Consider the following 20,922-nt stretch of genomic DNA (forward strand, 5'->3'; position numbering starts at 1 on the left):
TAGCGCACTCACAACACAGCCAACAAAGGTTACCTAGCACACCAACACAGCCGTTACCTAGCACGCCAAAACAGCGGTTACCTATCACGCCAACACAGCAGTTAACCTAGCACGCCAACACAGCGGTTACCTAGCACACCAACACAGCCGTTACCTAGCACGCCAACACAGCGGTTGCCTAGCACACCAACACAGCGGTTACTTAGCACACAAACACAGCGGTTACCTAGCACACAAACACAGCCGTTACCTAGCACGCCAACACAGCGGTTGCCTAGCACACCAACACAGCGGTTACCTAGCACGCCAACACAGTCGTTACCTAGCACGCCAACACAGTCGTTACCTAGCACGCCAACACAGCGGTTACCTAGCACGCCAACACAGCGGTTACCTAGCACGCCAACACAGTCGTTACCTAGCACACCAACACAGCGGTTGCCTAGCACGCCAACACAGCGGTTACCTAGCACACCAACACAGCTGTTACTTAGCACACGAACACAGCGGTTACCTAGCATGCCAACACAGCGGTTACCTACCACACCAACACAGCGGTTACCTAGCACGCCAACACAGCGGTTACCTAGCACGCCAACACAGCTGTTCCTAGCACACCAACACAGCCGTTACCTAGCACACCAACACAGCGGTTACCTAGCACACCAACACAGCCGTTACCTAGCACACCAACACAGCAGGGCAACTTTTTTACTTAGAGCAACTTAGAATGATTTCTGAATACTGCTTAATAATCCTGCTACTGCCACCAAAAATGTGTTGCGAGCACACTAGTGGTATGCGCAGTTTTGAAGAAGTGTTTAAAAAATTTTTATAAGAGCTGCCAAACTCTTCTGTTTATCACATCAAATATTTTTGTTGACAATAAAGATAAAATGCTGTTTGTGCTGCAAGAGGTGCGATGCTTCAAATGTTTCTGAAAAGCAGCCACATTTGAAGCCCACGATTATAACAAAGATGTAAGTCACTGAAACATTACACACACACCCCGCCTCGGCTCAGACATCTTACAACTCGAAAAACACAAAGCTTGCTTAAAAAATGAGGAAAGAGGAAAGATAATTAGGCTACCAGATAACCCAAACCGTTCTATGATCCTATGCTCTTCTTCCAGCACTTTCTTCTGTAAATAGAATTTAGGAAACTCCTAATCCACATTTGTATGATACAGCCTTTATCACGGGATTTTTTGGCTGTGACTCTCTTGTGCCTGAAATGAGCAGCAGGTTTCCTGTTCACATAAATTGCTACTGAAGCAAATCACAGAGGGAGTCTTTCCAGCCTGGTTTATTTGCCTTACTCCTTATGGCTGAGATAGCACACAGCATTTTCCCAGACACTGGGAACATCTTCTTCTGAATAATAAAAAAAAAAGAAACTGGTGTAAGTTAGGGCTGAGCACTGAAGAAGGGTATCATGCAGTTTCTCATAGTGCAAAGCTCTTCCTATTAATGCAGTGCAGTGGTTTTGAAATAATTCTAACATACTCCAGCAGCTGGAGAGGGGAAGAGCACTGCGTGACCAGGTAGCTCCGTGCAGACTGTGGCCTGAGTGCCATTGCCTTACAGTGCCCATTGCAGTTTAGAGATCAGCGGATGGATACTGCGCTCCTGGAAAAAGTGAGTTCAGCTCACAACTGCTTGCCCATGAAAACAGAAGGTGTCATGTAAAGGACAGAGACGGGTGGAACAGCTCTAGTGCCTGGTACCTCGCTGTTCCATCTGCTTACTGCAGGGGGTGAAGCTGTGCAAAATGCAGAGCAGGGAAGCACACAGGGGCTAAGGGTGCAGCAGAGGTTCTCTGCAAAGCCAACTGGAGAAGAATTTTAAATACAACCTCTGGTGTGTTTGAAACAGATTTTAAGGCCTAGTGAAAGGTGTTCAGGACGGAGCTCTCTCGTAATATTACCAAAGCAACCGGGGTGCTGCTCCACAGGCCCGAGAAGTGTCCTTAGCCCGCTTCTTGTATAGTCCCAACCCAGGGCTGGCTTAAAACCCAGTCAAGCTAATCCTAGAGAGACAGTTTTAACATAGGATGCTTAATTGTTTTGCTAGATTAAGAGAATTTAGTATACAGGATCTGCTTGCACTACCTAAGCTTTTAATACAACATCTTGAACTCTTAGAATTGTGCAAGATGAAAAGTAGTGGAAGAAAGATGAAGATGATGATGAACTGAAAGATGACCCTGAAACTGAAACAAGGATTGGAACCACAAGAGAAGAATTCGGCTGAGACAGGGGATTGTAGTGTACTTTCAGCATGCATGTGAGGTGGAGGGATCCCCCGTGTGTCCACTGCTGCAATACAGAACGCCGGCCTTCCAAAACTTCATACTAAGTCTTAGGGGGTTCTTTTGAGACCGAATTTACGGTAACAGCCTCTTCTTACTCACTACCCCTTTCTTATGCAACCACTTATCAACTGAACGCTGTGAGCTTTTTTTTATTTTTACATTTGAGACTCAATGCTGGAGGATCCCAGAGGCGTGATGACAGGAAGGGACCCCTGTGGTTTTTTCTTGGGGTACCTGGACTCACAGAGCAGTAAAGGCTGATAGATCATACTTACAGGCTCTATTCAGCGAGCCCACTAAGAAAAAGCTGATCGCATCGGCCTGTTGAATCCGGTCAACAGGTACAAACGGCCTCACCACGACTGAGCACAAAGCTCGGAAGAGTATTTTAGGTGCAGGATTGGGCTTTTGCTTGTTACGCTGGTTTTGTGTTTGCATGGGAATGTGCGTGTGTGCGGCTACAAATGCACACAGACATGAATTACACGTCATAAATGTGTTGGTATCACAAACGCCTCACCTTCATCAGAACTTTATCTATAACTTGTTACTTTTATGCTAGACTTTGTGGCACATTTGTGACCTTCAGAACTCTTGGTACCACCCGAGCATCCTGCACTTACAAACTGTGGTTCCGTTAGTTATTGGGATGCAGGCAGTTGTGTCTGGTCAGCTGAGAGGAGATGTTCCTACGGTGTTTCCAATGTTCTGCCTCTTCAAAGGTAGATGCGCCTGCCTCCTCCAGCAGGATGGCTTGTCACTCTGGCTTTCCAATGATACTTCCGATGTTGCAGAGAATAATTCTGTCTTAATTCTCAGGCCGGCCGGCTCTCCGGGCCAAGCAGCCCCTGCAGCGAGCCCCCGCCGTGTGGGCTGCCCGGGCATCTGGGGGTCCTCGGGGGCTGGGGAGGGCTCGCGTCAGTCTCTCCTTTCTCTTTGGTAGTGGTTTCTTTTTTTAACTTTCTAGGGCTTGATTTCCTTTGTATTTATGCAAGAGAACTTCAGAATCCGCCCCCCAGCTCTGCCTGCATTGGGTTCCCCACACCCTCTCCCTCCCTCGGTCAAGCCTGATGCCAGGTCTGGGCAAACCAGCTCTGCAGCTCTTGGCGACACCCGGAATGTTCTCTGGGTGCTGGTGCTGGGGGCGGTGTCGGTGCCGGTTCGGAGCCACTGAACGCCCCGAGCGCGCTGCCGCTCTGCTGCGGCAGATCTCCGGTGCCTTCTAAGGGAGCAGAGGCGAGGCTGATCCCTCTGCTCCCAGAGGCTCCTGCCACAAACCAAACGCCCTCTGTGCCTCCGCTGGCACCCTGAAATCCTGCCCTCGACCCCAGCCTGTGCGCACAGGATAAACCCCCCGGCCTGCGCACAGCTCGGAGGGACTGAAGCACCCCATTGCTGCCACTGAGTTAAAAAAAGTATAAAGAAGTTTTATTCTCTTTTTTACGCTGACGGTGTCAGTGCTGGGGCGGTGTCAGGGGCGGTGTCAGGATCGGTGTCACTGCGGGTGTCGGCGCAGGTATCGGTGTCGGTGCTGGAGGCAGTGCTGGTCTTCACGGTTGTTCCACTGTAACCAGGTTCCTTCCACCTCCATTTGTTCGCCCTTGCAGGTGCTTTTAATGTAGTAATTCAACAAGTCAGACTGGTACTGAGGCTTCAAAAGCGTGAGAAAGTTCCAGGTACTCACCCACCTTAAGGTGTAGCTGTTTCGCGTCTCAGCCACTGCAAACCCTGCCTAGCGTAGCGTACCGCTTCGGGCACGCTGCTGTTCAGCGCCAGAGCGCACGTCGCTGTGCCGAGTTCAGCAAAAAACTCTGCACAAAGGGGAGGGAGGGAGAAAACATTTGGTTGGTTTCACACAACAGGCACATCTGACAGGCGAGGGGCAGCGAGCAGCGGCAGCAGCAGCACCCTGTCAGTCGGCAGGTCCCGCTAAACACATCGTTAATGCAGAGAGCTCAGCGCTAGCCCAAGGCCGGGCAGCGTCACAAGCACAGAGGGCAGGGCACGTGGGAGGAAAACGCACTCACACGGGCACACACACGCTGAACCGCCTCCCCGGGCTCTGGCTTTGAAAGGACACCGAGACGCCGCGGTAGGTGGCCAGGAGTTTGGGTGTTCACACCCCAGTCCCTACCGCGCGCCTCCCCCAGGTTTTAAACCGGCCAAGTCTGGTGTCTTTCTGAGGGGTGCCTGGCAGCACACACCGCTGTCACCGGGCTGGTCCCTTTGCTTCACCCATCCTCAGACCTTGGAGACGTCAGGACTTCTCAGCTGAACGGGTTTCACAATCTGTCCAGCTGGACAGAGATACAGCTCTGATTGGGGCTGCTCACAGCTGGGCACGTCAGGCAGATTGGAGAGAGCCCTCCTCTCCTGCCGCCAGCTCCAGCTCTGCACAGGTGGCTCCAACATCACTTACAACCAACCGCTTTCCACTAGTTTTCATCTTCCCTGTTTAAGGGATATCTCAAGGCCACTGCTCTTTCCTCCTCCTCTTACTCCCTATGAATTGCAGAAAAGAATCAAGGATGCGGCCTTTTTTTATTTTTAGTTTGATGTACTTGCTCTCTGTACCTCTGAGCGTCTGTACCTTACGCTGAGTATCAACAGGCTCCAGGTCTGAAACTCCTTCACCATCCTGAACAGCGGCAACAACTGCCAAGCCCACAGGAGTATTTACTGTTGTCCTGCACAGATCCACGCCCCTGGCAGTATTTACTACCCCAGTCATCATTCCCCTCCGGTAAAACAGCAACAGAGAGCAGGTTTTGTCCTTCTCAGTGACAGTCTTTTACCAGCCTTTGGAGGATATAACCCAAAATACTACACACGCATTGCTGCTGCGAGCACAGATTTGCTCAGAGGACACCCAGCAACTGAAGTTACTCCCTTCAAAGGGGGACTTGCAAAGCCTTTTGAATTTCAGCACAGCCCTCCCACAATTCAGCCAGGCTCATCGTGATGATTTTCTTGTGCCACTTTGCCAGCAGACGGTGGCAACACATCCTGTCGCCCACAGCAGCTCACGACACTTTGGGCTTTAAACCACTCCAGGGCTTTTGCTTATTCACTGCTGCTTGTACCACAGGAGAACACAACACTTTTAACAACAAAACTGTAAAATCCAAAAAGTAGCATCCATTTCAGGAAATGGTACCGGCAAATACTGGTCTTGTGCCCAGCAGGGACTCCAAAGCAAGAGCTGCTCGGCTTCTCTGTTACCGAGAGAAGCCAGCTTCACCGTTTTCAAGGCCAAAATACCTGCAGGTTTGACAAACCAACTAAAACACGAGGCTACAGGCCAAAGACCTGTTTTTAAAGAAGGGGAACCAACTCAGAAAAGCTAAGCGCCCCCAAGGGAAAAACAGACCGCAAAAACCCCCTTATGCTTCTCGTGTTACCGTGCAGCAACTTGGCTGGTTCCCTGCACTTGATACCCTCACCCCTGAGCTCTTAAGACCTCTGAGGATGCCAAGACAACCTTTGAATTGGAGCACTCATCAATTTATCACCATCAGGTATCCCTGCCAATAACCCGCCAATGTGCCACAGCTGTCTGCTTCAACACACGTGATGCTTTGATCAGCGTTTGCTACGCTGAGCGTTAGGATTGAAGCAAGTACATGCACACAACCACCACACATGTGACCGAAAAGACAGAGGGCAAAAACTTACCCGTGTTCTTCCCGGCCAGTGCATCGGCCTCTTCCCAAATATCACATGCATAGAGGATATGGGAAGTGATGTTGACATAGGCAGAGCTGATGTCTGGGATGTTGTAGGGCACAGTGACTGCAGAGCCATTGCTGTTCCCGCTGTAGCTGCCAGCATAAGCCATGTCTGTGCTTCTGCAGGAGAAAGAAACACCATCACGAACGGTTAACTTCAGAGTGAAAGACATCAGACTATTTGATGCCGGGAGCTATTTGGTACCATCCAGGCCTGCAGCGTGGAGTGGAGTATTGAAAACTGAGACGTGTTCAGCTACGTAACAGCTACGTAACTTACGTGTTCAGCTACGTAACAAGTAATTGTCCTTCGAGTGCAAGGCCAAGGTTTTTGAAGCAATGTGTGACTCAGAGGACTCCTCTTGATGAAAAAAAATGTGGGTCCAGACATCAGAAAGGGCCACCCAGCCACCTCCCAACATCTACACCTACTTGGGGAAGCCTTCACCACATTATCGGAATGCTTTTTCCAAACGACTTCCATTTCAGACACGCTGAAGCTCCCCACCGATGGAGGCTGGAGCTTTCTGACAGCTGGTCACAGCAGCCAGGTCAGCCCACACACGCTTCTTTAGAGCCCTAGGGCCAGTGAAAGTGGCCAGCTGCCTGCCTTCTGACACAGGCTGGCTTCATCACAGCACTTCTTCACCCAACCCACTTTTAGGCACTGGTAGGACAGGGCTTCCACCGCTGCTCTGGGGACACCACTGACTTCCCAATAAACTGTACTGTGCAAGGTGGAATTTCAGCATCACTCTTAAAAGACCAACCAAACCTCTCTCAGCCACAGAGTTTAATAGGGACAGGCGTGGAGCCGGGTAGCTCTCTGCCAAATGCAATTGCCACCGCACACAGAAAAACTCCATCTTGCTCCCTGTCATTCAAACACGGGCCCAGTCTGCTGGGCACCAGGTCAAACACCATTACATGACAGCTTGACTTTGACTTTTGCTGCCACATACACAGCACCACTGCTGCAGGTACACAGAAAGGACAAAACGATCAACAACTCCGAAATTAGAAAATTAGCTTCTTTTTCTTAAGTGGTGACTGAGCCAAAGAGAACACTATGAAAGTTCTGCTACCACAGGGTGAAGGCATAACTCTGGACCTCGTAACAAAAAAAGCCCTTTCCAAGGAGAAAAGACAGGAAGGAGAGAGCAGAAATACTCCTGCCCCGAACGGTATGATTTCAGGGGGCAAGAAGGAGCGAGTGGCGAGGCACTCCCAAATGCAGGCAGCAACTCAAACACTCCAGCTCCTGTTTTCACTCACACCCTCGTACAAACGTGACAACGGACGTATTTTTAAATCTTACCTTGCAACACGTGGAAAAGGTGCTTGTGTAGATCTGGAGGAAGTCTGCAGCAAGGAACAGAACTCTTGTTAGGTTTGGGCTGGTCAGCCAACAGCAGTAAGTCCCGCAGCCACCCAGCTGGCAGCTCAGTGACACGCGGGCCCTACCTTGAAGTGGTCACTCAGGATCCTGGAATACTTCAGGGCAGTGTCTTCTTTGTAACGGCACATTGCCATGTGCAGAAGGGACTGGCAGCGCATGCTGTGAACAGAAACACACCCAAGCATCAGTGCTGACGCTGGCTGCTGCCTGCTCAGCAGTCACCAGCCTTGTGGGACACAGGCAGGCACACATCAGCTGTACTGCAGCGGCAAGAAAGCTCCCAATGTCTCCTCCTCCGGCTCAGCTTAAGAAAAGACTCTTTCAAAACATCCCAAGGGAAAAAAAGCAACCGAGGAAGGGCCATGCCTGGTCTTTTATAGAAACATGTGCCCAGCCTCCCGTAGGTGTCACAAGCTGAGCAAGCCCCCATCCAGAAGAGCCTTCGCTATGTTCAGCTTCAGCTTCAGTTACGCGGCTCAAACATGGGCAGCCAAAGCACATTCTTTCACCTTTGGAGAAAGCCCTTTTGTGCTCTCCAGTTACCAGCAGATCGAATTTTAGAGCCTGTGCCTTCCACACGTGGTCCCTTGTGGTATCCCGGCTCCCTTCAGAGATGTTCCAGTTCATTCTGGTTTTTATACTGTGTTTTCTTTTTCCTTGCAGAACTCCAATTCCCATTTAACTCATTCCTTCGCCCCTGAAATTAATGGGTCTGGCAAGTCTAAAAACAGAATATGAAGGCACGGAAAAACAGTTACATACCATAACACAGCAAAGATTACTTCCTGTGAAGATGCTGTGGAGTCTGTAAAGGATTTCAGCGTCATGACGAATCTAAGGAAACAAAATGAACAGAGTCTTGTCAGCCGTCAGTGCTCTGAAGGCCCACTGTTTATGAACAATCAGTGCATGCTGTTATCTCAAACACCGCTCCAAAAGTCAGGAAACCTGCCCCGAGTTCTTAGTGCTGGCACCGAGTGGTTTGTGCGATCCTGAGCAGAGGACTGTGTCTCCAAATGCCTTGTTTCCCGGGCAGCAGGAACAGATGTGGCCCCTTACGTGACTCACTCTGCTCTTACGCTGATTAACGGGCACCATCCCTACAAGGAGAAGCCCTCCATGGGCCACCTCTAGGCCTGGGGCCCAGAAGAGGTGCCCCTGCTACTGAAGGTGAAATATTAATTCAAGTGTTTCTGGACAAGACAGACATCTTAGTGGAAATGTTTCTTCTGGCAAAAAACAAGCAAGCCAATCTCCTCTTTGAAAACAAAGCAACACCACCAACTTGGAAATACAGTCCATCAAGACCAGAAAGCACAAACTGTTCTTCCACACACAATACAGTTGCTTTGCTTTTCTTAACTGAAATACTACTGAGCCGACAGGCAAAAGCAACACCAGAGCTGGATGAACTAAAAACTCCTTCATGTCCTTGACTGTCGTAACCAGTGTCCTCTGGTGTACCTCGGCTGCGCGGCTCAGGTGCCGAGTAGGACACGGTGCCTCCTTCTGATCAGCGGTGCTGGAACACGCCAAAGGATTTGTCTCTGGTGCCTGGCCATGGGCTGTCTCGTGCTTGTGCAGCAACCCGGGCGCTGCTCCGTTGGGGGGGAATCCAGAGCTGCCAGTTGCAAACAACAACACAACTCCCCCTCCCGCTCCAAACACGCTGCCTGACCACCACGCTGTGAAAACCGCTTACTTGAGGAGATCTATGGTGCCTCTGAACACGCTGGAAGCGCATTTTCGGTCTCTTGGGTCCGATTCCAAGGCAAGGCCGTATTCGATGAAGGAAAGGGCAGCATCTAGGTACTGGAAGGCCCTTCCAGTCTTGTCGGTCTATTGGGAACAAAATTCTCCTGTTTAGACTAAGACAAAAGCTACTTCTCTCAAGTGTACCTGAATTCCTTTTTTTGCCCTAGTTAGGCAGGATTTGAAGAAAGGAAAAGATGCAAGTCAGGCCTCTGGGTGATAATTAAAGGCTTCTCAGCAGAGCCCCTAATGTGGTCCCAGTCACCAGCTGCGTGTGCTCTGGCTATTTCTATCTCTCCCTCAATGTCTTCCTTGAGTAATTTATTACCTTCACATGTTTTGGATATTATCGCCTGGTCTTGCAGGCCTGCCTCGGCAGAGGCAGATGGGGCTTGCCCACTGCAGTATTCCCTCACTTCATTTTCACAGGTAAATGGCAAGTGGCAAACGTACATTAGCTGAGTGAACCATCAGTAGCAACAAAAGATGTTCCTTCACGCACGCTGTTAAACCGCCCACAGCGGAGAAAGACAGTGACATCTGCAACAGGCACTTCCAAGTCTTGTTCACCAGCAACACAATTACCGTGAGGATCCTGATGGTTCAGAGTAAACTGTGTTGTAACTAACTGTTGCACCTCTCTTCCAAGGACTCTGTGGCAGCTCTGCAAAGCCAACAGGCCTGCTGACCTCAGACAGCGCCAGCTCTGAAGCCTCTTCTCTTAGGCGTGTTCTCTAGGGGTGTTTATAGCCAAGGGAAATGTCTCAACACTTGGCAGATAAAGACAGCCTCCCCACGGGCGACTCGAACACACGCCAAGGGTGGAAGTCATGTTAGCCGCTGAATCTTATCCCATGCAGGCAGGGATCGGCTCTGAATGCGAGAGCTGGTGAGCATTTCTAGCACAGGGCCGAGACTTACCATTGCATCAGCTATGTGCTTCAGCCTCCTCGCCTCTTCAATGTAGTATTCCACCGGGTGCTCTCTGAATTGGGGACAGAGAGAGGAAAAACAGAAAACAGAGAAAAAGGGCAGGAGAATTATCAATTTTACCTTCATATCTAGAGGATGCCAGGACTCCAAACATCCTGTTTCGGTAAGCCTGTTACAGCCTTATCAAACACACCTTACAGTTATGATAGCCACTAAGTGAATGTGGTCTGCATGTACAGAAATACACAGCAGCTGCATGCACAGATAAAATTAACTGAGTTCCTAAAAAAATGTATGTTAGAATAACATTGGCAAGTACTATTTCAAAATAAAAAGCCACTAGAGGTTAGGCTACTGTGAGGCCAGGTTTACTTCTTTGCTCCCATAGAAAGATGGTAGTTATGTGACCTCCCACCACTCCTCGAGTGCAGTACCACAAACACATTTTCATCGAAACATACGGTAAGCTTTGCAGTACCAGGCACTCATCTCGGACTAAAAGAGCTTGCATTCAAGTTATCTGCCTACAAGAGATGTGGTCACCAAGGCTTCTACAGGTCTTGCTCTCAATCAACACCCAAACAATGACAAAGTTCGACCACGTGCATTTGTGTGCACTGGGATAATCTGTTCACCGTGCAAACAGCACACAGCCACCTGTGCACTAACAAAACGAGCCAGTAAAGAGTCACGCCCTCCCCGAAACAGTCAGTTGCCTGTGACAGTTACCTTGTGACAGAGGAGTTTGCTACTTGTCAAGAACCAGACACATCAAAACCCACCACCTGTAGGCAGGCACAAGAGACACCTTCTCTCCCATTTAAAAAGTACCTGATTTCTAGAGCAGCTTCCCTCAAACCAAGAACTGTTGTAATGACACCTTTGCTTTGTGTTTGAGGGGGCGGGGGTAAGTCCCAGACATGAGAAGGCACTACAGGGCAGGTCTCAGACATCTCTCCCTCCCTCTTTCCTCCTAAAAGAAGTGCTCATCATGCGGCAGGATCCAGGGTGGCTGTAGGACCAGCCTTGCCTGGCATCTTCAGAAAACAGAGATGAGGGTTGTAAAACAGAAACTTACTTTTCAAAGTTGATTTGAGGTCTCCCCGCCTTGGAGGCACCATCTGCCGAAGGCGTCACTCGGAAAGGATTTGTGACATCCCCTGCAGATCCCTGAAGAGCCACAGAGTGGAGATAAAGCTGGTTAGAGACATACGTCTAAACCAATTCCAAAGCCTGGCTTTCCTACATTTCAAGAGAAAATGTTTATTTGTCCCAGGCATAGTCTATTCTCCAGGTTCTCCCCCTCTTCTCAGCTTCTTCCCCAGCACCCCCTCCAATAATGGAAATGGAAACTTGGCTTCTTACCTGGCTGCTACTAAGGCTTAATACCATTCAAACTTTTCCAAGAAATTAAGTAGCAGCTTTCCCTGCACAATGGCTAAGATAGCAGCAAGGCTGCAAGCAGCACACTTTTCATGGCCGCTAGCCAAGGCAGGAACGGCTAATACCCATTCACACTTATTTCCAGCTTAACCACACAGAAGTTGCTCATTCTCTATTACTAACTACACTGTCAGGAAAAAGCAAGCACTTTGAAGCCTGCTAATGCCGCGTGCAGAGTCTGGCTTAATACACACACACACACACGACAACATCCTAGAGCACACACACCCTGCCACCCATAAACAGCATCAGAATTGAATTTTAGAACCCAAAAATGCAAAGATCCATCTGTAAGGATCATTAACAATTTTCTAAGCAAGCTATAAAACCTCCTACCCAGGTTGCAGTCAAAACCACAGCTTGCTTGTTTCTTATTTATAAGCAATTGACTCTTTGTGTAAACACACTTATTTTGACATCAAAACTGTACTTGCAGTTGCCTACGGTCAGAAAGCTTTACTACCATAAACATGATGCTCTTGGTTTTTATTGGTCACCCCTTCTCACTACATTTCACTGGTGAAATGAAAACAGGTGACGGAAAGTCAGCAGAGAAGCTACAATGGAGGCTTTCGGGCTAGCAACAGACAGTCACAGAGAGCCATTAAAGGGGCAAGAATGCTTCAGAGAGCTTTCTCTGGTGGCTGGTTTATCGTCCGTCCTTGTTAATATCCTCAGAGCACGTTCCTAAAGAGAATCACACAGCGCCCACGTGCCGCAGGAAACACCCCGCCAGTTGTAACGGATACCTACTTTGATGCCCTCTGACAGGTCAGCGTGATTTCTCTCCTCTTTCCTGTGCTTGGACAACAAAGGATCCGTGTGGCTGCTCTTGTCCCTGGCAGTGTTATCCATGGCCGGCAGCTCATCGCTCTCACTTCTGGGTCTCTTTCTGGCCGTCTTGGTTGACTTTGGTGCAGGAGACACGGGTGGCAGTGGCAGGGGTAGCAGGACACCTTTCTGCTGGCTTTCAAGCGAAGCCTTGGATGCTCTGGAGATGGGAAGCAAATTCATCAATTAGGGTGAATATGGTGTACATGTAATGTAGGGAATTTTTAGCAACTGAGTTACACCAAGTACCAATTCTGTTTCAATTTCTCAGGGAGCGGGAAATGGTTTGGTAACAGAAAGAGTCCAGCAAAAGCAAAGTGAAACTTCAGGGACTTGGCTGTGCGTTAGACACCACATCTTCAGCTGCCAACAACATACAAGCCAGCTGCTTTTCCAGTAGGAATAAGCCTCAGGACTTGTCCTCGGAGTAAAGACTTGCAACCAGAATATCAGGATGTTGCAAAAACGGCATCCCTCCAACACAGCCCCTTCTCACTGAAAGAGGGAGAGAGGTAATTACAGCAACTAAAATCCCTGGGACAAATCACCCAACAAGCTAAACGAACCGCAGCACTGCCTCTCTCTCTCTCCGTGATGGTAGAAGGTGTCTTCTATGGTCAGACATACTCACCCTGACACTCGATCCTGCACATGCTTTCACACAATTAAACTGAGTTGTTCCTTTAAGACCTGCCAGCTCAGCTAGCCAACACTTACAAAAGTTCAGAGGATTCAGGTGAGAGAGACTTAAAATGCTGTGCTTCTAAATGGCAGAGACTATCCCATGTAATAATGGGATGTAATAATACAGTGGCATATCAGATTTCTGATCCTCTGAAGTTAGGATTACCAGGGAACTCCGGCAGCTCTAAGCAGCACTACATAGCTCTAATCCTTCTTTCACTACTGCTCAGTCACATCATTTTATCCAGCTTCTCAAAGTTTCCAAGAAAACGCTGAGCAGTGAACCCCAGCTCATGGACTGCCACATCAGAAGAGGAGGAAATTAAGTTACACCCCATGAGAAGACTGAAGCGAGACACTGCACATCTTGCTTCATCCTGCTGTGCATGGGACAGTCCTCTCCCCTCTTCCACAACCCACCTTTCCCCTGCTACAGTCCCTACTCACTGCACACATGCTCCCCAGCTTCACTACCCTGGTACAGCTGACGCTCCAGAGCGGAGTGCACAGAGCACAGCAGCATCCCCCGACCACAGCCAGAGCCCTCTCTCCCCAGAAATGCATCCTATCCTTCCCACTCCGCAAGCCAGAACATGGCTGGAGGGGGTGCTCGTTTTCACTGACAAGAAGGGAGGGATGAACCCCAGAATTAAAGCCCTTCCACTATTGCCACAGCTGAAATAGCCCTTCACCCAACGAAGGGTTAGCCCCACTGTCTCAGTGCTTTAAGAGTACGTCAGTATTTTCTCTGCAGGAAAGCAGTTTACTCCTATCGTCAGGACACAAACCTCAACGCTGCATACCAATACAAGTCAATACCTCCTATTCAAGCCACAGGCAAGCAGCAACTGAATGCAGTAGTAGCCCATGACTGGGGCACGAGGCACCCCTCTTGAGAACACTGTCCATGTGAAGACGTGCTCTTGGAAGCATTCACTCTAGCAAAGACCTGGCCAAAATGCTGGCAGTACACTCTTCTGCAAATGACGGGGCAAGTTTCAGCAGATCTACCAGAAGGACTGCAAATGCTATGCTGGAAGAAATGAGAAACCCCTGGCCATAAAGCCCACCTGAAATTTCAGATAGAGTCACAATTCAAACGGCACGCTGGTTGTGTGTCTGTTAGGCAAGTGCTATTCAAAGCCCGTAACCGGTGACAGCAAAAGCAGCTGAGGGAGCAGAGAGTATCAGCATTAACACCTGACTTGTTGCTTTCGTCACCACCTGTCCAACTAACAACATGGCAATGATCATCCAGTCAAAATTGATGGGCATACAGTCACACTTAGGACAATGTCCTTTCTCAAGAGGCTGCCACAACTCTCTCTGCTGTGGACGTGCTTGCTCGGTCACAGGAACAAGAGCCACAACTCCTGGGCCACACTTTCAGCTATTTCACCTCTTTGCAGCGGGAGTCTGAGCAAGCAACTCCATTTGTCTGCACCTCAGTTTCTCCTTGTGCAAAAGGCGTTCACATCATCTTCTCACTTTACAAAGACTAAGAGCTTTAAACGCATGTGAAGTGTCATGAATCGGATAAAGCTTTCTGCTGCTTCCCACGCAGAGAGAGAACAAACTTCCCCCAAATAAAGATGACAGCAGAACCCAGAAGGAGGAGGACATGGGCAAAGAAAAGTTCATCGACTCATAGAATGGTTTAGGTTGGAAGGGACCTTTAAAGATCATCTAGTCCAACTCCCTTCTTAAAAGCATTGCAAGGCTGGTTCTATTTCTACGGAGACCAGAAAGAACTGATACTTGAACTCTCAAGTCTTACTCACTGAGCATCTTAGAACAGTTGGGGTTGGAAGGGACCTTTAGAAGTCATCTAGTCCAACCCCCCCTGCAATGAGCAGGGACATCTTCAGCCAGAGGGCAACTTCTCTTGCCATGCCCTGACGCCCCTGAACTACCGTGCAGAACAAGCCTGTGCTACTCCCCACAGAGCCGCTGCCACCTCCCAGGGCACTGCGGGCAATCATCTGCTGCCAGATCACCACCACTGCACTTTGGACAAGCAGTTAGAAGGAAAAGCAGCACGGGCACAAGTGGCAATTAAATTTCTCGCAGCATGAACACATTTTTTGAGCTACGTCTAATACACGGAGCAGAGCATGCAGCAAGGTAAGCTGCAGGATGGACAAGTTGGGGTTTCAAATGGCAAAGTCTTCATCCCCATCTCAGCTGCTGGAAAGCAGCACAAATGCCACAACATTCAAGGCTTTTGCAGCAGTGTAAACCAAGTATGGGAGGATGACCAGCCACTGAAACATCAGCTTGTGCTTGGATGATTAGAACCATAATCCTCAGCAGTAAGGAGAGAGAGGAGGATAGGGGACACCCAAGTATCACTTCACATCATCCACAAATACAACGGCAAATCAATTACATTCCCACAGCCACGTGCTTGGTTCCAGGACGGAAAGAGAAATCTGCAGCAGATGAAGTTTCAGAAGGCACATTAGCGTACCAGCAAACTCACAAGTATGAGGACAGGAGATAAAGTTCTTTGCCTCAACCTCTTAAAGAAAGACTCAGTTTTATGCATCTTTCTGCTATTCCACCAGTGTATACTCACTTCAAGTTACTGGAGTCCTCCTTAGCTAAAGACTGCAATGACTTTACTTCTTTTTCTGATTTCTTTCTCTTCTGATCAAACTCCTTCTCCACTGCCCTCTAAGAAGAAGGAAAAAAAAAAAAAAAAAAGAAAAAAATGACTCAGGTTTTAAAAGTTCATGTAAAGTGCAGACCAAGTAAGCTTGATCGATTCTGGTTAAAAAAAGAAAAGACACGATATCAGAATCGACAAAGGGGGAACGCAGAGCACAGCGGATATGGATTTCAGGCTCACTGACAAGTATCCTCAAATGACATTTTATCTACTTGGGTTTAGAAAGATTAATCATTTTGTAGTGACGGGGATGCAACTGCGAAACCTCTTGTTGCTAATGCTAATCAAAATTAAGGCACTTCCAGTGCTGAAAATAAGCATTTCACCAGTTCTGGATGAACTTTCTTCTCCTCCCTCAGTCTGAATCGTACAGACAGGTATTCAGATTCCTCCTGGGAAAGTCATGAACTGCAAGCAGTTGTGTTTTGTGATACACCTTGTCAGAGGGAAGATAAAAACTGCATTCACAGGGGAGTTAGATCACTCAGCTTGCCCAGCTGTGGTCCATAGGATAGAGCCATGCACTCCCCAGTGGCCTGAGAATGTTTTGCAAGCTGGAGGAACTGTCTGAAGCCACGGGGCGTGAGCATGTCTGGAGCAGATTTTTAAAAAATGCATGGTCTCAGTTTTGAAAGTTTAAGGCACCAAGTTCTCTTTGTCTGCTTTTCCCAATAAAAGCCTCAGAAATGCCACTGCAGTGCTCTCCAAATTCAGCAGAAGCAAGTCTAAGCACATCCCAGCCCTTCCTGCAGGTCTCATCACTTCAGCTGCCATCTGGGAGAAGCTGAATCTGCCACTCACCCACAGGAGCTGCAGGGAGGCAGCGGCCTCACTTAACCTATCAGGAAACTAGTCTCACCCTGAAGCAGCCCATAGCCTCGGCACCCACAAAAGCTGCACGGGTGGAGCTGGGCCCCAAACACCCCAGACAAGCCGTGCATCTCATCCGCACCTCGCTTGTGTCCCGTCAGGGAAGGCACTAATTCCTCCAGGAGTGCTAGACAATGATGCCAAAGGAGAGGGGGCAACACTTCCAGGTTAGTCAGGTAAAACTCTATAATTATGCTGTTACTTAATTCACAAGCTCTAGAAGGACAACAAAGGGCAACCAAAGGCTGATGATGCAGCAAAGATGTCAAGGGGACCCCTGGACAGCGACGGTGTTTCCAGTCTCCTGTCCTGGTGGCATCTGGACACAGAGAGGCTGAGGCAAGAGGCTGTACTAAGCAGCCTCTGCATTTGATTTGCATTCACCTCAGGTCCTGACGCTCTCGGAGGGTCTTCTGCTTCACTGCCACTCGACGTGCTCTCTGAGTCTGAAGAGCTGTCTGAGTCACTGGTGCTCCCTGACTCCGGGCTGATGGAATGTGCTGATGCCACACTCCTGGGCTGCGACTGTGGGGCGCTCCAAGGCCACCATGAGCTAAAATTAGAAGGCAGCATGGCTGAAGGTTACTTACTCTATTGACATGGCAGGATTCAAAATTAAAGCTGACACCCTGTGTTTTGGCACTGAGAGGAGAGGGGAGAAGGCCAAAGGAATACATTGTTAGACTCAAAAGATGAAGCACTGGAGTAAAAAACCTCTGGAAATAAGAAAACCTGCAACTCCAACCCAGACAAATACTGCAGCAGGACATCACTGCTGCAATGTCAAGCTGCATTTAGCCAGCCAAAGTTTAGAAAACAACTGAAACTCTCAAGCGCTTTTCTGAAAGCCCCAACCCTCAAAAGAAAAATTTCCAATCAAGGCTAACAAGACAGAAACATACATTCCAGGATGGTTTCTCCTTTTGTATTCTCCCCTTGAAGTTTTCACTCCTTCCTCTGTGTTACTCGCTCAAGGTGCTAGAACTGCTTCATTGACAGCCATGTCAAGGAGCAGCAGTTTTTCCAACACCCTCCCTGACTCAAAAGTGTTTTTCTCCAGCACTGACAATGGGAGTGAATGGAACCGAGGGAGAGCCATGACTTTTATGCACAGCTTCTTTTCATTTTGAAATGGCCTTACAAAATCAAAACGTTCATTTTTTGACTTTGAAACCTCTTTCCAACATCATACATTTGTATGATTTGGAGGCAAGCTCCTCCCTGATCCACACTGGTATCGTGAGAACGCTCTCTTTCAAGAGCTTGCAGGGATGCAGTTCATGCCAAGAACTGGCGGGCCCTTCTGCAAGCCTCATTTTATAGACCATTACCCTGTGCTTGAAGAATACAGGTATTAAGCCAAAATTGGATGTCCATGCTCTCCTATAGGAAAAATTATGGGCTTCTCCACCTTTCTTCCTCTAATGCTGGCACATGGCTGATCAGCCTACCTTGAATATTGCTTCTGGTTAGCAATCCATGGCAGGAATGGTGTACAATCACTTGCCTTATCGGGAGGAGCTGAAACAGCCTCAGGGAGTCTACCTGACCCTTCGCTGTTCTTCACCCACTTGGCTGTTTTGGGCTTCCTTCTGAACTAAAACTGGACTCACCCATCACTACTACACCTGAAAATCCCATCAGCTCCAGTGTGATCTACATACACACTCATGGACGGGAAGAGCACAAAACAAGGGAACAGCTGGGGAAATGGAATCCTGCTTCATAGGCAAAATCCAGCATGCCTGGAGTATCCATTTCTGACTGGAGCTTTTGGTAAAACCCCACACAACTAAAGCCACTTTTCAGCAGCAGCTTCAGGCAGTTAGAAACCAAAGCCTGTATCTACAAGAGAAACCAGGAACCCTTACCCATCTACCCCCTATAGAAAAGGTAGTTTGGTATTTCCCCCCCTATTTTGGTCTAGCTAGTAGTTTGGGAACAAACCTGTATCTTGGAGGAGCAAGCAAAGAAGGTGGTGGCTTTTCAACAACCTGTTTTGTTCACAAAAACAAAGAGGAGAGGGGGAGGAAAGGTGAGCTTAAGGAACTCAGCTCCACAAGTCACGATGGGATGTCTGTGTGCCTAGTGCATAAGAACATCGAAAACTGACTTGGTCGTCACCACTCTCTTCGCTATCACTGAGCTGCAGGTCGTCCTGGAGCATTCTGAAAGACAACCACAAGAGAAACATCAGCCAAGGCAGGCACGGTTTCAAGCAGCACACACTGAGAAAGACTTGGTTTGCGCCTGCCAAAGCAAACCAGCCTCCCACATCCTTTTTGAACATTCGGCATGCTCAGTCTCCTAAACCCTGTCGTTACCTAAACGAGGGATAAAAAGTTAACACACAACCTGGACATTTCGCCGGGCTTTCCAAATGGTCTCAGGACGGTTTGCAACGCAGGTCAGAATCGCTGGCTGCCAGCTACAGCCCTGTGAGGGGACTGCTCCTCAGCGCCGTTACCTAGCGCACTCACAACACAGCCAACAAAGGTTACCTAGCACACCAACACAGCCGTTACCTAGCACGCCAACACAGCGGTTACCTATCACGCCAACACAGCAGTTAACCTAGCACGCCAACACAGCGGTTACCTAGCACGCCAACACAGCCGTTACTTAGCACGCCAACACAGCGGTTGCCTAGCACGCCAACACAGCCGTTACCTAGCAGGCCAACACAGCGGTTGCCTAGCACACCAACACAGCCGTTACCTAGCACGCCAACACAGCGGTTACCTATCACGCCAACACAGCAGTTAACCTAGCACACCAACACAGCGGTTACCTAGCACACTAACACAGCGGTTACCTAGCACGCCAACACAGCCGTTACCTAGCACACCAACACAGCGGTTACCTATCACGCCAACACAGCCGTTACCTAGCACACCAACACAGCCGTTACTTAGCACGCCAACACAGCCGTTACCTTGCACACCAACACAGCCGTTACCTATCACGCCAACACAGCGGTTACCTAGCACACCAACACAGCGGTTACCTAGCACACCAACACAGCTGTTCCTAGCACACCAACACAGCGGTTGCCTAGCACACCAACACAGCGGTTACCTAGCACACCAACACAGCCGTTACCTAGCACACGAACACAGCGGTTAACCTAGCACACCAACACAGCGGTTACCTAGCACACCAACACAGCGGTTACCTAGCACACCAACACAGCGGTTACCTAGCACACCAACACAGCGGTTACCTAGCACGCCAACACAGCGGTTACATATCACACCAACACAGCGGTTGCCTAGCACGCCAACACAGCCGTTACCTAGCACACCAACACAGCCGTTACCTAGCACGCCAACACAGCCGTTACCTAGCACACCAACACAGCGGTTACCTAGCACGCCAACACAGCGGTTACCTAGCACGCCAACACAGCTGTTCCTAGCACACCAACACAGCCGTTACCTAGCACACCAACACAGCGGTTACCTAGCACGCCAACACAGCTGTTCCTAGCACACCAACACAGCCGTTACCTAGCACGCCAACACAGCAGGGCAACTTTTTTACTTAGAGCAACTTAGAATGATTTCTGAATACTGCTTAATAATCCTGCTACTGCCACCAAAAATGTGTTGCGAGCACACTAGTGGTATGCGCAGTTTTGAAGAAGTGTTTAAAAAATTTTTATAAGAGCTGCCAAACTCTTCTGTTTATCACATCAAATATTTTTGTTGACAATAAAGATAAAATGCTGTTTGTGCTGCAAGAGGTGCGATGCTTCAAATGTTTCTGAAAAGCAGCCACATTTGAAGCCCACGATTATAACAAAGATGTAAGTCACTGAAACATTACACACACACCCCCCCTCGGCTCAGACATCTTACAACTCGAAAAACACAAAGCTTGCTTAAAAAATGAGGAAAGAGGAAAGATAATTAGGCTACCAGATAACCCAAACCGTTCTATGATCCTATGCTCTTCTTCCAGCACTTTCTTCTGTAAATAGAATTTAGGAAACTCCTAATCCACATTTGTATGATACAGCCTTTATCACGGGATTTTTTGGCTGTGACTCTCTTCTGCCTGAAATGAGCAGCAGGTTTCCTGTTCACATAAATTGCTACTGAAGCAAATCACAGAGGGAGTCTTTCCAGCCTGGTTTATTTGCCTTACTCCTTATGGCTGAGATAGCACACAGCATTTTCCCAGACACTGGGAACATCTTCTTCTGAATAATAAAAAAAAAAGAAACTGGTGTAAGTTAGGGCTGAGCACTGAAGAAGGGTATCATGCAGTTTCTCATAGTGCAAAGCTCTTCC

At 48.7% G+C, this 20,922-nt stretch overlaps 1 long non-coding RNA gene across 1 annotated transcript in view; it reads right to left on the reverse strand.

The window, feature by feature from the left end:
- LOC141935867 (uncharacterized) overlaps positions 1-20,922 on the reverse strand; it is a 432,617-nt gene that overhangs the window by 169,388 nt on the left and 242,307 nt on the right. The window lies entirely within an intron of this gene.

The sequence above is a fragment of the Strix uralensis genome, chromosome 29, assembly GCF_047716275.1.
Source record: "Strix uralensis isolate ZFMK-TIS-50842 chromosome 29, bStrUra1, whole genome shotgun sequence".
In the NCBI taxonomy this organism is placed as follows: Eukaryota; Metazoa; Chordata; class Aves; order Strigiformes; family Strigidae; genus Strix; species Strix uralensis.